This window comes from Mytilus trossulus, chromosome 11 (assembly GCF_036588685.1).
Source record: "Mytilus trossulus isolate FHL-02 chromosome 11, PNRI_Mtr1.1.1.hap1, whole genome shotgun sequence".
In the NCBI taxonomy this organism is placed as follows: domain Eukaryota; kingdom Metazoa; phylum Mollusca; class Bivalvia; order Mytilida; family Mytilidae; genus Mytilus; species Mytilus trossulus.
Window position 1 is genome coordinate 38,167,690 of NC_086383.1, and position 12,050 is coordinate 38,179,739.

At 31.7% G+C, this 12,050-nt stretch overlaps 1 long non-coding RNA gene across 1 annotated transcript; it reads right to left on the minus strand.

The window, feature by feature from the left end:
* Positions 1-8,025: 8,025 nt before the first annotated feature.
* Positions 8,026-10,873, minus strand: LOC134690346 (uncharacterized). The gene is made up of 2 exons (XR_010101914.1): positions 10,725-10,873; positions 8,026-8,207 (listed from the first exon to the last, which is right to left on the minus strand). It is a non-coding gene; the product is annotated as an uncharacterized LOC134690346 (long non-coding RNA).
* Between the last annotated feature and the right edge of the window lie 1,177 nt (positions 10,874-12,050).

Genomic DNA, 12,050 nt, shown 5'->3' on the forward strand with positions numbered 1-12,050 from the left:
AATTTTCAGAGCAAAATAAATGTCAGAAGTGGCTCATTTTTTCATACTGTATAGCTTGGTGTCTCTACTTTATAAAATTGAAATAAAATTTGGGGGTCACCGGCCATCCAAGAGATTTTTTTACCTCTGAAAATGAGTGCAAATAGGCTAAATATAGGAAAAACAGACATAAAATCTCTTTGATGGAATTTTCAGAGCAAAATAAACGACAGAAGTGGCTCATTTTTTCATACTGTATAGCTTGTTGTCTCTATTTCATAAAATTGAAATAAAATTTGGAGGTCATCGGCCATCTAAGAGATGTTTTGACCTCTGAAAATGAGTTTTGTAGTTTACAAATTCTAAACTGGTTCCCGTCAAACTACAACACTTTGTTCGAGTGTAGTTGAATACAAGCAGAAACCAGTTAGTTTGTGAAATAGTAAATATGAAACCGAGTGTAAACTGGTTCCTGGCTGATTACTACACAATGATCATACATAATGATAACACAAGCAGATTCCAGTTTGTATGGAAAATAGTAAATACGAAACCAAGCGCGGTAGGCAGAGAAATGTAATGATGTTCAGGTCGGCAGTAATGGAACAATGACTGCATCATTTTCCAAAAACGGTCTCACTAATTAGCGACAACAATAATTTTAGCGACAACAAACGTCAACAAGCGACAAGAAGCGACAACAATAATTATTTTTGGGACAACAAGCGACAAGAAACTATTTAGCGACAAGAAAACATTTTTATTTAATTTTAATTAATTATTGCAAAATTATCGGAAAATGAATTATTTGTGCATCATTGTCCCGAAAATATTGACAAAATACAAAGAACTGAAACCAAACAAGAGGAAAAATAAATTGAAATGTGAATGTTTTCATCTTTTTATTTGTGTATTGCCTCATTAAACGATATTTATCATGTTTATGCATATTGATTGAAGATGAAAGGAAATTAAGGACAATCTTGAGTTTTCAACAGGTGTTCACTATTTACAATGATTGTATATTCTGGCGCGTGTAATTGTATAGTCTGACGCTTGTACAACGTTCAAGGTGTTAATTTGATGTTATTGTAGCAATTAAACAGGGGACACGCGCGTCGTTAATCTCATTTGATGTTCCGCATTGTGTGTACTGTTATTACTTTAGGGTGAAGCCACATCTAAAGTTTTTGTTTCAATAAATCCTTCAAAGGAAAGTTGACCTTTTTTTTGTTTTTTTTTACAGTGAACTTTAGTGGTAAAAATCTACGGCTTATCAAAAATGATGGGACTACCATGCATAAAATGTATAAATATTATGTTAGATAGGAATGTACATATTACCAAGGATTTGTATAGTTTATACTATACAAATCCTTGATATTACTATATAATGACGTATTATTAAAAAAATTAAAATAAAATATAGTGACCCCAAGGTAGAACCACGTCCTCGTCGTGGGGTCTGGAAACACGCTTAAATAATAAAGATGGCAAAGCGTGGCTGAGAGTTCTACAAATAAAGCACCGAATTGACATAACAAGAGTACACTTAGAGCATAGTATTAAGCAAATGAATCAAAATATTATATTCCATTATGCCCACTCCATATATATCTCCATTCGTTTATTCATACTTTGACTTTGATGAAAACAGATACATACATTATCTTATACATATTCTTCATATTAAAAAATAATAAAAGGAAGCTCAATCTCTTTCTTCTTTACAAATGTTTAATTTCTTCATCTACCAATATACTAATAAAAACTTCACAATATCTTTCTTCCTGACAAATGTTTCATTTCTTCGTCTATCTATAAAACATTTTTTAATTAGACATATCTGCTCGTAAATTAAAAAAAAACATTACATTCAAATTTCTGTATATCTAATAAAAAAAAATGTTTTCTTGTCGCTAAATAGTAGTCTTGTCGCTTGTTGTCGCTAAAATAATTCTTGTTGTCGCTTCTTGTCGCTTGTTGACGCTTGTTGTCGCTTCTTGACGCTTGTTTTCGCCAATTAGTGAGACCCTCCAAAAAATGTCTGAAGCCATCATTGAAAAGAAAATGACACCCACTTAGTGCAGGTGTATTTTTTTAAAGTTTGCATTTAATCATGTTAATGTCTTTAACATATTAAAGAAATGCTCTTCGAAATAACTGTGTAGACCCCTAACAAGCTTTTAAATTTAGAAAAATATCACTTTATGACAAGACCACTTTTTCTGTTTAGGTAGTAGAAGTTTTGTTTTTCTCTCATGAAGATTCTGTGGGATCAAATATATTATAGGGGGGTAAGGAAAAGGTTTAAAAATAGAGAATAATGCATGTAATGTTCACAATCAGGGTTTCCCCTGGGTCAATTATTTTTTTCGACACCTCTTTCGCCAAAACAATATACTTTTCGCCACTTTATGAGTCACAATACATTTGTAAATAAAAGAAAATAGACATACATGTAACAATGAAGAAAAACTGGGTTGTTAAATTATAAGAAGTACAGAAAAATGGGAAAAAAATAAATAGAGATAAATCGTATAAAGAATTAGTTAGGAATGAAATGAAGGACCCTCAATCCAGACCATTGGTAAGAAAGGTAGTTTTGTGAAATGATTCATTTTAAAAAAATATTTATACGGTCTAGATCCTGCTAACTTGTTTAAACTCTCCACATTATTCATGTATGTGTCTGTCCCAAGTCAGGGGCCTGTAATTCAGTGGTTGTCATTTGTTTATGTGTTACATATTTGTTTTTCATTCATTTTTTTATATACAAATAAGGCCGTTGTTTTCTTGTTTGACTTTTGTACATGTACATCATGTACAATTTACATTGTCAAATCTGGGCCTTTCATTGCTGACTAGTATATATATACATGTATGTGGTATGGACTTTGATTATTGTTGAAGGCCGTACGGTGACCTATAGCTGTTTATGTAGGTGCCATTTTGGTCTCTTTTTGAATATATTGAAGTTGTCTCATCCAAGCAATCATACCACATCTTTTTTTTATATAGATGGGTTTTGTTCTAACATGTCCAAATTTTAAGTGTGCATTCTTAACGAAAAATGTTATAACTGGAATCCCGGCAAAATCAACTCCATTCACATTTGAATACTCCAGGTTTACAACAAGAAAATTCTTTTTGCATTTGCATGTAATACACCTCATCGCTATTAGCCTACTTGGCCGGCCAACCTGGTCGCTTGACCTTTTGACGCATTCAACAATCACTTTTCCATTGTGACATCAGATATTTTGTTTTATGATGTCAAAATGTACGGGAACCTGTGTGATATCCAGTAATGGTGGACAAATAGCTATAAGGTGTATTACATGTCTTACATGTATACCGAGACATAATCATGACCTTTACTCCCAGAAACCTAAATGGTCTGAACCCTATGCAGATGACATATTTCTCAGGTCCACAAATTTCAAATCTATTACATGATAAAAGTACCATGAGCTATGATTTTGGTTGCATTAATAATTCATTTTTAGCCTGAAAAGGGGGAGGGGTCATTGTTTTGTTGTTCGACACGGATATTGTTCTGAAATTATTTACGCTTGCATGTTATTTTTCAGTGGTCGTGAATCGCTCTTGAACATTTATATTCAATTCAATAGTACTTACTTGTCAGTTTAAATTTCCTCTTTTTCATGTTTTGTTTACATCATCTTTCGCATGTTTGTCGGACCTTTTCTAATGTAAGACAAGAGTGAAACTGCTTCATAAGCTACCAAAATGAAGATCGTTATCTATAATTTCGATCTGCATTACAGTATTCATGAAAAGCAGTTCACGTGTTCGATAAATGTAAGTTATTCTCTTTTTATTCTTCTCCTTCGTCAAAAACATGGCATTTATTTTTAGAACGGAAGTCCTATTTCAACAATGACAATTGTAACAATAAATTTTATTAAGTTTTAAAATTGCATTTAAAAGTTATTCAACTCTTTCTCAATGCATTTGAATAAAAGAGATTATTTAAATGATCATATTTTACTGTTACGGAAAATTACGACTCTGTACATCACTTATGATATCAATGCGCAACTTTATGCGCAGACGGCGCGAAAATTTAAACCCCCGAACTACCTTAAAATATAAATTAGCAAGAACTACGTTTATTCGGAACGTTCAAACCAAAAACAGATGCAGTCTAATGTGTATTCATATATACGAAACATTACACATGTTTTATTGAAATCTTAGTATTGTATCAAAAGGGCTTTTATACAGTTTAACAAACAATATCATTAGTGTGTAGCTTTCAAAACAAAACTATTAATTTATAGTTTTTAGCTTATTGACGCTGATTGTAATTAATTACAAATAAAGGAATACCCATTTTGTATCATCTGTAGAAATTTGCTATTCAGTTAAAATACTTAAAATCGATTGCCAGCATTTACTATTCTGTTAAATTTTGCATTTACTATTCTGTTCAATTTTGCACTTTGAGGTTAAAACATATACGATGCTAAATTATGAAACCATCATCCATATTTACGGCAGGATTAATGAACTCGTTGTTTGTGATTAATAATCTCAAATTATAAGTAAGTACATCACTGATCCCGTGCAATTGATTTAAATACATCACAGATCCCATATAATGGATTTAAATACATCCCAGATCCCGTACAATGAATTTGAGTGTATCACAGATCCCGTGCAATTGATTTAAGAACCTCAAAGATAGTTCAATTGATTTTAGTTCATCATAGAACCCTTGCAATGGATTGAAGTAAATATTTGCGTTATTTTTGTGGTTTATTTACAATAGTAAAAGTCGCGTTGTACTACACGTTTTCTGAAGAAAAAAAATCTTGTATTACTAAATGGTTCATACAAAGGATATGATTTTCGAACAATTCTCAAGATAATCGGAAGATTAATTGAGCATTACATAAAAATCTCTAAAGACTTAATCACCAACCACGTAGCTCATTAGATCCACACTGACACCATTTATGTTTTTTTTCATACATGTGGGGTTGCAAAAATTAAACCATCGCATGTGAAACTCTGAGATGTTGTCCCAATGTCGTCAAGCTATTGGTCATTTGCTAGTATGTAAGTTAACTAACAATGTGTATGATTTTCAACTTCATTTTGTTTTTCGAACATCATAACAAATATACTTTTGTCGATTTGCGCATCTGTTAAGTAAATATTTATACTACGACAATAATGTTAAGAGACTTTTTTGTTCTAGTATTTTTACAAAAAAATCATAGGATATAACAATTTATAGAATTTTAACTGAAAATACGGAATGTATGCCCGATAACATGACAGAGATCAAAAGACTCATAAGATCATCTCTGCAATAAACCTTTCAAAATAAATACATAAGTGTTATTTTTTGTATGTGCTAGTCACATCTGTGAACATTGACAGTTTTGACTTTATGTTTAACCAATACCATTTGGATGATAAATCTTTAAATATTATTAAACTTCTGAAGTAAAAGATTGTTCGGAATTTCAATAAAAATCGGAAATTAAATGAAGATAATATATAGTTAATCTTTAGTTTGCGTAAAGAAGAAAGCAAATCGATTATGTGTTAATACATTTTTCCAAACTCAAGAGTTATGTAAATAATATACAAACGCGTATTGTATTTTGAGCCTAAGACATATTGTATACATTATGATATATTTATTATACATCTTGCCATATAATTTCGTCTTTTTTGTAGCATATATGTTAGACACAATACTTGCAAGTCAGTCAATACAGTATGAGTGGAGAAATACGCACGCCCATGTCACTAGTTTTGCCAGTTTTATCTTTTGAAAAGGTGAATAATAGGGATTCAACACCATTTTGCCTAAACTTTGAAGGCCATTATTTTCTGATAGAAGATACATTTTCCGCAGAAGACACCTCATTGACCTGAGGAAACTTGATTAGATACACTGCGCTATAAAACAGTTGTCGTTTGCCGATATGTTTATAAAAAATACCTCACTTTCATTTTCTTTTACACATATTTGAATCTTTATTGATATTTGTTCAGTCTATTGTGTCCCAATCTGCATTTCTTAGTCGTTTCCCCTGTTCTCACATAATGCCTCGCTATGATGCGATTCTCTATAACTAGGGACTCTGTGGGATTTTTATAGGAGTATTTCGTAATTAATATCAATGTATTATTTGAATGAACCATATGGCAGAAGAAATTTAACGTACATGGTTTCAGAAAATCATTTGACCTTTGACCCCTAGCACGTGTCGGAATTTGATGACAATACAATTTTTTTCTGTCAAAATTTCTTCATCCTGAATGCCAACTGAATATACATGTACAAAAAGTGTAAAAATGTTGAAAACTTGGATACATTGTCTTTAAAAGTATTTTTTTCTGTTTACTAAAGCTTATGTTGTCGTTATCAGCTTTTTCAAAAGATTTAAAAAGGAAATAAACAGAGATAATAGTATTTAGATTGTAAAACTGGAAAAATAAATTTGACTAAAACTGAACATATTTAGCAGGACAATTTTTATTTTATTACTTAAAGTTTGTTTATGATTGTAACTGATTTGGTGGAAATGACAAAACAAATAAGCATTTAAAACTTTAGAACATAAAGGAGAAAAGGGGGACGGAAAAAATGGGGGGGGGAAGAGGGGGTCGGACCTCTTTTTTTTAACTTCCGATACCGGAAACGAAGTATATCATCATAGGGATTTTTGGATTTAATGTAATTAATTCTGGATTTATGTGTATATACGTCCAGTAAATCAGGGTTTTCATTCATCGGGTATTCGTATTGTTATAAAAGTAACTCTCCCAAAGCTTCTGACTTTAATCCCCAAAAATGTGTTTGATTTTGGCGTTACACAATCTTGTTTCAAAGCACTCCACAAAGTTATATACAGAATAATGTCAGTTACTGTTCGCCATGCATGCAGGGGCGGATCCAGTAATTTTAAAAAGATGGGTTCCCAAACTAGGACAAGGGAGGGCGTGAGGATTCCAACTATATGTCCCCATTTAAATGCATTGATCGTCCAAAAAAGGAGGGGGTTCCAACCCCCAGAACCCTCCGCTTTGGTCCGTCACTGCGGTGATCAACGATAACACATAGCTAAATAGACTTTATATAAAAAAAAAAATTGGCACTCATACCACATCATCCTATATCTATTGACATTGTATCCTGGCTGCAGACTAGTTCTACAAAAGTTGCAGAGTTATGAAGAGTTATAACGTGTACAATGCACTATCAAGTAACCCACGAACATTTTTTACCTTCTTTTTTTTTTAGCTCAAACTGGACAACTTATTTAAGAAAGGGATTCTGCACAACAGACACTCAGACTGGTTGCTTTGAACAGTGCACATTCATCAATCAATGTATTTTTCAAAAATATAAAAACATGTAATTTTATCGGGATTTTGAGATGAGACATTGTCAAATAAGGCCCTGGAAATCGAAATGGACAAAAGTAAACTCGGAATTTAGCAATTGTACCCCTCTGAACCCCAACCCATCATAATGGAGCAGGTCTTATAGAAGTGCAAAAGGAAAGAATTTAATATAAATGCAATTTTGAATGGTTTTATATTAGTCATATTTTAGGGCCTTTTGAAGAAGAAGGGCGAAAAATACCAGAGGAACAGTCAAAGATAAACAGACAAACAATCGTACACATGAAACAAAATAAAAAACTAAAGAATAAGCAACACAAACACCGTCAAAAACGTGGGGTCTCAGGTGCTCCGGAAAAGTAAGTATATCCTGCTCCACATGTGGCACTCATCGTGTTGCTCATGCTATAACAAATCCAGCGAATAGTACAATTCTGTAGGTCACATTCATTAAAGGGATTGCAGCTTACTGTTCAGTGTCAGCCTATTTCAGCTCCGTGTTAAAGACAGTACTTAGATTTATAATAGTTTTTCATTTCTTGCAAATTGTGACTTGGATGGAAGGTTGTCTCATTGGCACTCATACAACATCTTCTTATATTATCCATAGATCGTGAATTCCATGTTAGCCAAAAAAAGATTAAATCATAATAAAAGATCAAGAATAAAATGCTTTATTTGGGGTTTTTTACGTTGGCTTTATATAACAAGTACAAAGACAAGACAGACTAATTTTTCAAAATGTTCTTAATTAAGCCTGAATAAAAAAAATCCTTCATCAAACACCATCAAACAGCTAGTTCCATCTTATTGCTCAGCAGTTGTTTCACAGCCTGAAAGTATAAAATAGTAGAAATAAAAACCATTTGTTCTATACCTATATAAACTCTTTTTCATTTTAGAATATTAAAAAAAAAGAAAGAAAGGAGAATCTTCCTTGTAAGGAATATGAGATCGTTTGATGAATGTCCAGTGGTAAGTATTTCATTAAAGTCAGGAGGATCAAAGATATAGATTGGTTAACTAATGCCCAGTCACAAATATTTCATTATATTCAGGATGATCAAAGATATAAATTAGTTAATTAATGCCCAGTCACAAATATTTCATTATATTCAGGATGATCAAAGATATAGATTGGTTAATTAATCCCAGTGTCAAATATTTCATTATATTCAGGAGGACCAGAGATATAGATTGGTTAATTAATGCCCAGTTGCAAATATTTCATTATGTTCAGGAGGATCAACGATATAGATTGGTTGATTAATGTCAAGTGGCAAATATTTCAATATATTCAGGAGGATACAAAACAAATATATGAAATACTGTTTAGATCTGATGAATACTAAATTTAAAAACAATGTCCAGTATAGTTTTCTGTAGTTGCAAACTGATATGATGTCACTTTGTCAATATGACAATGTATTTAATTAACCTACTTTCATAAAAAGGTTTAAATACCAAAAATATTTCAGACATTTAAAAATCCTTTTTACATGTACCTTGTAGAATTATGATTTTTTTTGCTTATATGCCTGGCTTTAACCATGTGTGGTTGAGTACATGCTGATGTTATGTTGTCAATTGGCCGGCTTGAGGTTTGCTTGTTAGAGAACAACAACATGGCTGGCATGAGTCATTGCAAGGATTTTTTTAAATTCAGAAAGCAAACCAGTTTCAATCTAATGCATTATGATTAAACTAAGTCTCCATCCCCACTGGTCGTTCCTGCGTGTTTATACACCCAACACAGTCAGAAAACACATCACTCTCTATAGTGGGTTTTAATACTAATGGAACGATTGAAGTCAAGGTAATTTAAACTTATTGAAAGGAGAAATAAAGTTTGTGTTTTATTTACATATGTGCAATTTCTTTGATTTGATCCTTTACAAATGTTCTTTAAATTAAATGTATTTACGGGAAAGGTTGCTGCTTTTAATTAATAAGTTTGTAATTTTGATGGTCACTGTTGTACTTCAAATATAAATCTATGCAACAGAGGTATCAAATGATTACCAGCAATTGCCATTGTAAATTTGGTCACATTTATTTATCAATAATTTATCATACTCAAATATATTGAGACATTTTATATATTTTTTCAATAAATTATCGATATCAAATGGCAGCAAAAGGACTTAAGATCCAGCTAAAATATTAAACACCGCCACATTCTGTATGTACGTACCTGTCCCAAGTCAGGAGCCTGTTATTCAGTATAGTTGTCGTTTGTCTATGACATACATGTTTGAATTTGTTCATTTTGTACACAAATTAGGTCGTTAGTTTTCTCGTTTAATTACATTGTCTTTTCAATGCCATTTAATATAGCTTTCTATGCCGCGGTACATGCTTTGCTCATTATTGAAGGCTATACAGTGACCTATAGTTTTTAATTTCTGTGTCTCCTAACTTAGTGGGGAGAGTTGTGTCATTGGCAATCATACCACATCTTCCTTTTTATAATAAATATTTTTACAATATTTGAACTACAAATCAAATAAAAAAATCATTCTATTAATAATTAAAGGGCCCTTCGGTACATATTAATTACAAACAAGAAAATAATAATAAAAAAAATACTACTTAATATTAAATTGTTTTTTGACAATTTACATAATTATATTCTTTTCTCTGATTTGCAAATATAATATAAACATTACAGCCTTCTGTCATCTATTATATAATGCAGTTCATTGGGAATTATATTATGGCAGTTAAAAAAATATATGGAACTATATAGCTTTTTAATTGTCCTGCCGACTCTGAATGAAGCTATTTTTATTTATTATCCCGCATAGTGCCTCAATAGTTTTACTTGGAAAGGGAATTAACCCATATGTCTGAATTACAAACCAACAGAAATTCGTCTACACTGTCGATAACAGTTATCCTCGAGTGATTTCGAGCGAGTGATTATCAGTGTGAAGAGTATAATACTATAGTTTTCTTCGTGAAGAAATTGAAACACAGTAGAAAATAATTGTTAATCACCGATATCAAATTTGTAAAATAGGAAGACACTTCTACGGAGCGCCGATTTTATAATTCCATTGAGAAAATATTTCTCGTGGTTTGTAACGTCGTGAACGTTCACGGCTATCTTTTTTCTCCTTTTCTTAGACGAAACATACCATCTTTACCAGGGTCGCGCCTTGCTCTTGTAGAACAGATCAACACATAGCCAACATGATCTTACGGAGAAAATATTCTAGATTTTGGAAAAGTATGGATCCCCCCATTATTTTTAGAAATAACACTTATTTTTGGCAAAAACATTAAAAAAATGTCGTTTATATCAATAATTTCTTACCTTCTTCTACAATTTTACTCGAGATACTTACAAAATCAGATTCTTGGTTTATTTCTGCATTTGTGTGTCAATTTTCGTTGTCTGTTTACCTTTCTATAAATAGCGCGAGGAACGGAAAGGGTTAGCATTTGTCTGTCTCGATAGCTGAAAACTGACGTTTACGGCAACTCTTATCATAGTTCAAAGATTTACTGCAAGCTAATGTACACGTTGAAACATAAGATTCTTACTGAATTAAAAAGCGCAGATACTGTAGTTTCTCAAGCTATTTTTATTTATTTTTTACAGTGAGGGAAAAGTTGTTTATTTTGCAGTTACAAAAACGTTGCAAATGCGAAAAATGCATTGCGGCAGATATAGGTTTTTAACGTGACGTTCCTACAGAGTCCCTACTATAACTGGAAAATTGCAAATGATTTCAAAGATATGTATAATAAATGTAAGTATGTCATAATGTATCAGTGTATTAAAGCTGCACATCGTGAACATATTTTGTATCTAAAACTTTACAACAGAGTATATATAACTTAACAAAATATTGTGTAAAAGAATTATAGACTGCTGACAACAACTAATGAACAATGAATATAAATATCTCTTCGAAGTTGTATCATTTGATATAAATAAAATGTCAATTTGTATAAAATTTTGCTTTATTCTTTGATTCTTCTGATTAGTTGTATGTTATAAAAACTAATGAGTCTACTCCCACTAACCACATTCTCCTTAAATTGCCATTTACATCAGTGTCCTAATCTGTCATTAAATTGAACTATATGTGAACTTTTATACCATAAATTGTTGTAACTCGTGTAAGCTTAGCACCTGCTTGTCAATATAATTGGTTTTATAAAATAAAGATAATTGGGACTTCAAGTTATCATCATTTTCAGGATCACATATTGCACGTATTTCAAATTATCTTTATGAATTGATTAAACTGTATTTTAATCAACCAGCGATATACTGTTCATTTCCATAAAACATCATACATATTTACATCTTTTGTTAGTCTTCCCAATAATTGTGAAATTTTTAGGTAAATTTTGTGACCTTCGGAAAATAGCAAGGCGTATTCATAGCGACAATAACACATAAAGTAAAAACCCATCGCAAGTCCTTCATTTAATAGTCCGTCATTCCATATATATTCACGTATCGTTTTTTGTAGGCTTAATACTGACATGCATTTACACATAAAGTTCGCCTTTTAGTTCACATAAGGGCAATTCTAAGTTATGTGTGTCTCCAATGTATTTGTAAATGTACTAGTATACAAATGTATAAACAATTCAACGGGATATTTTATGACAAACTAATATGTTGAACCAGGTTTTGCGGCTAGCTAAACTACAAT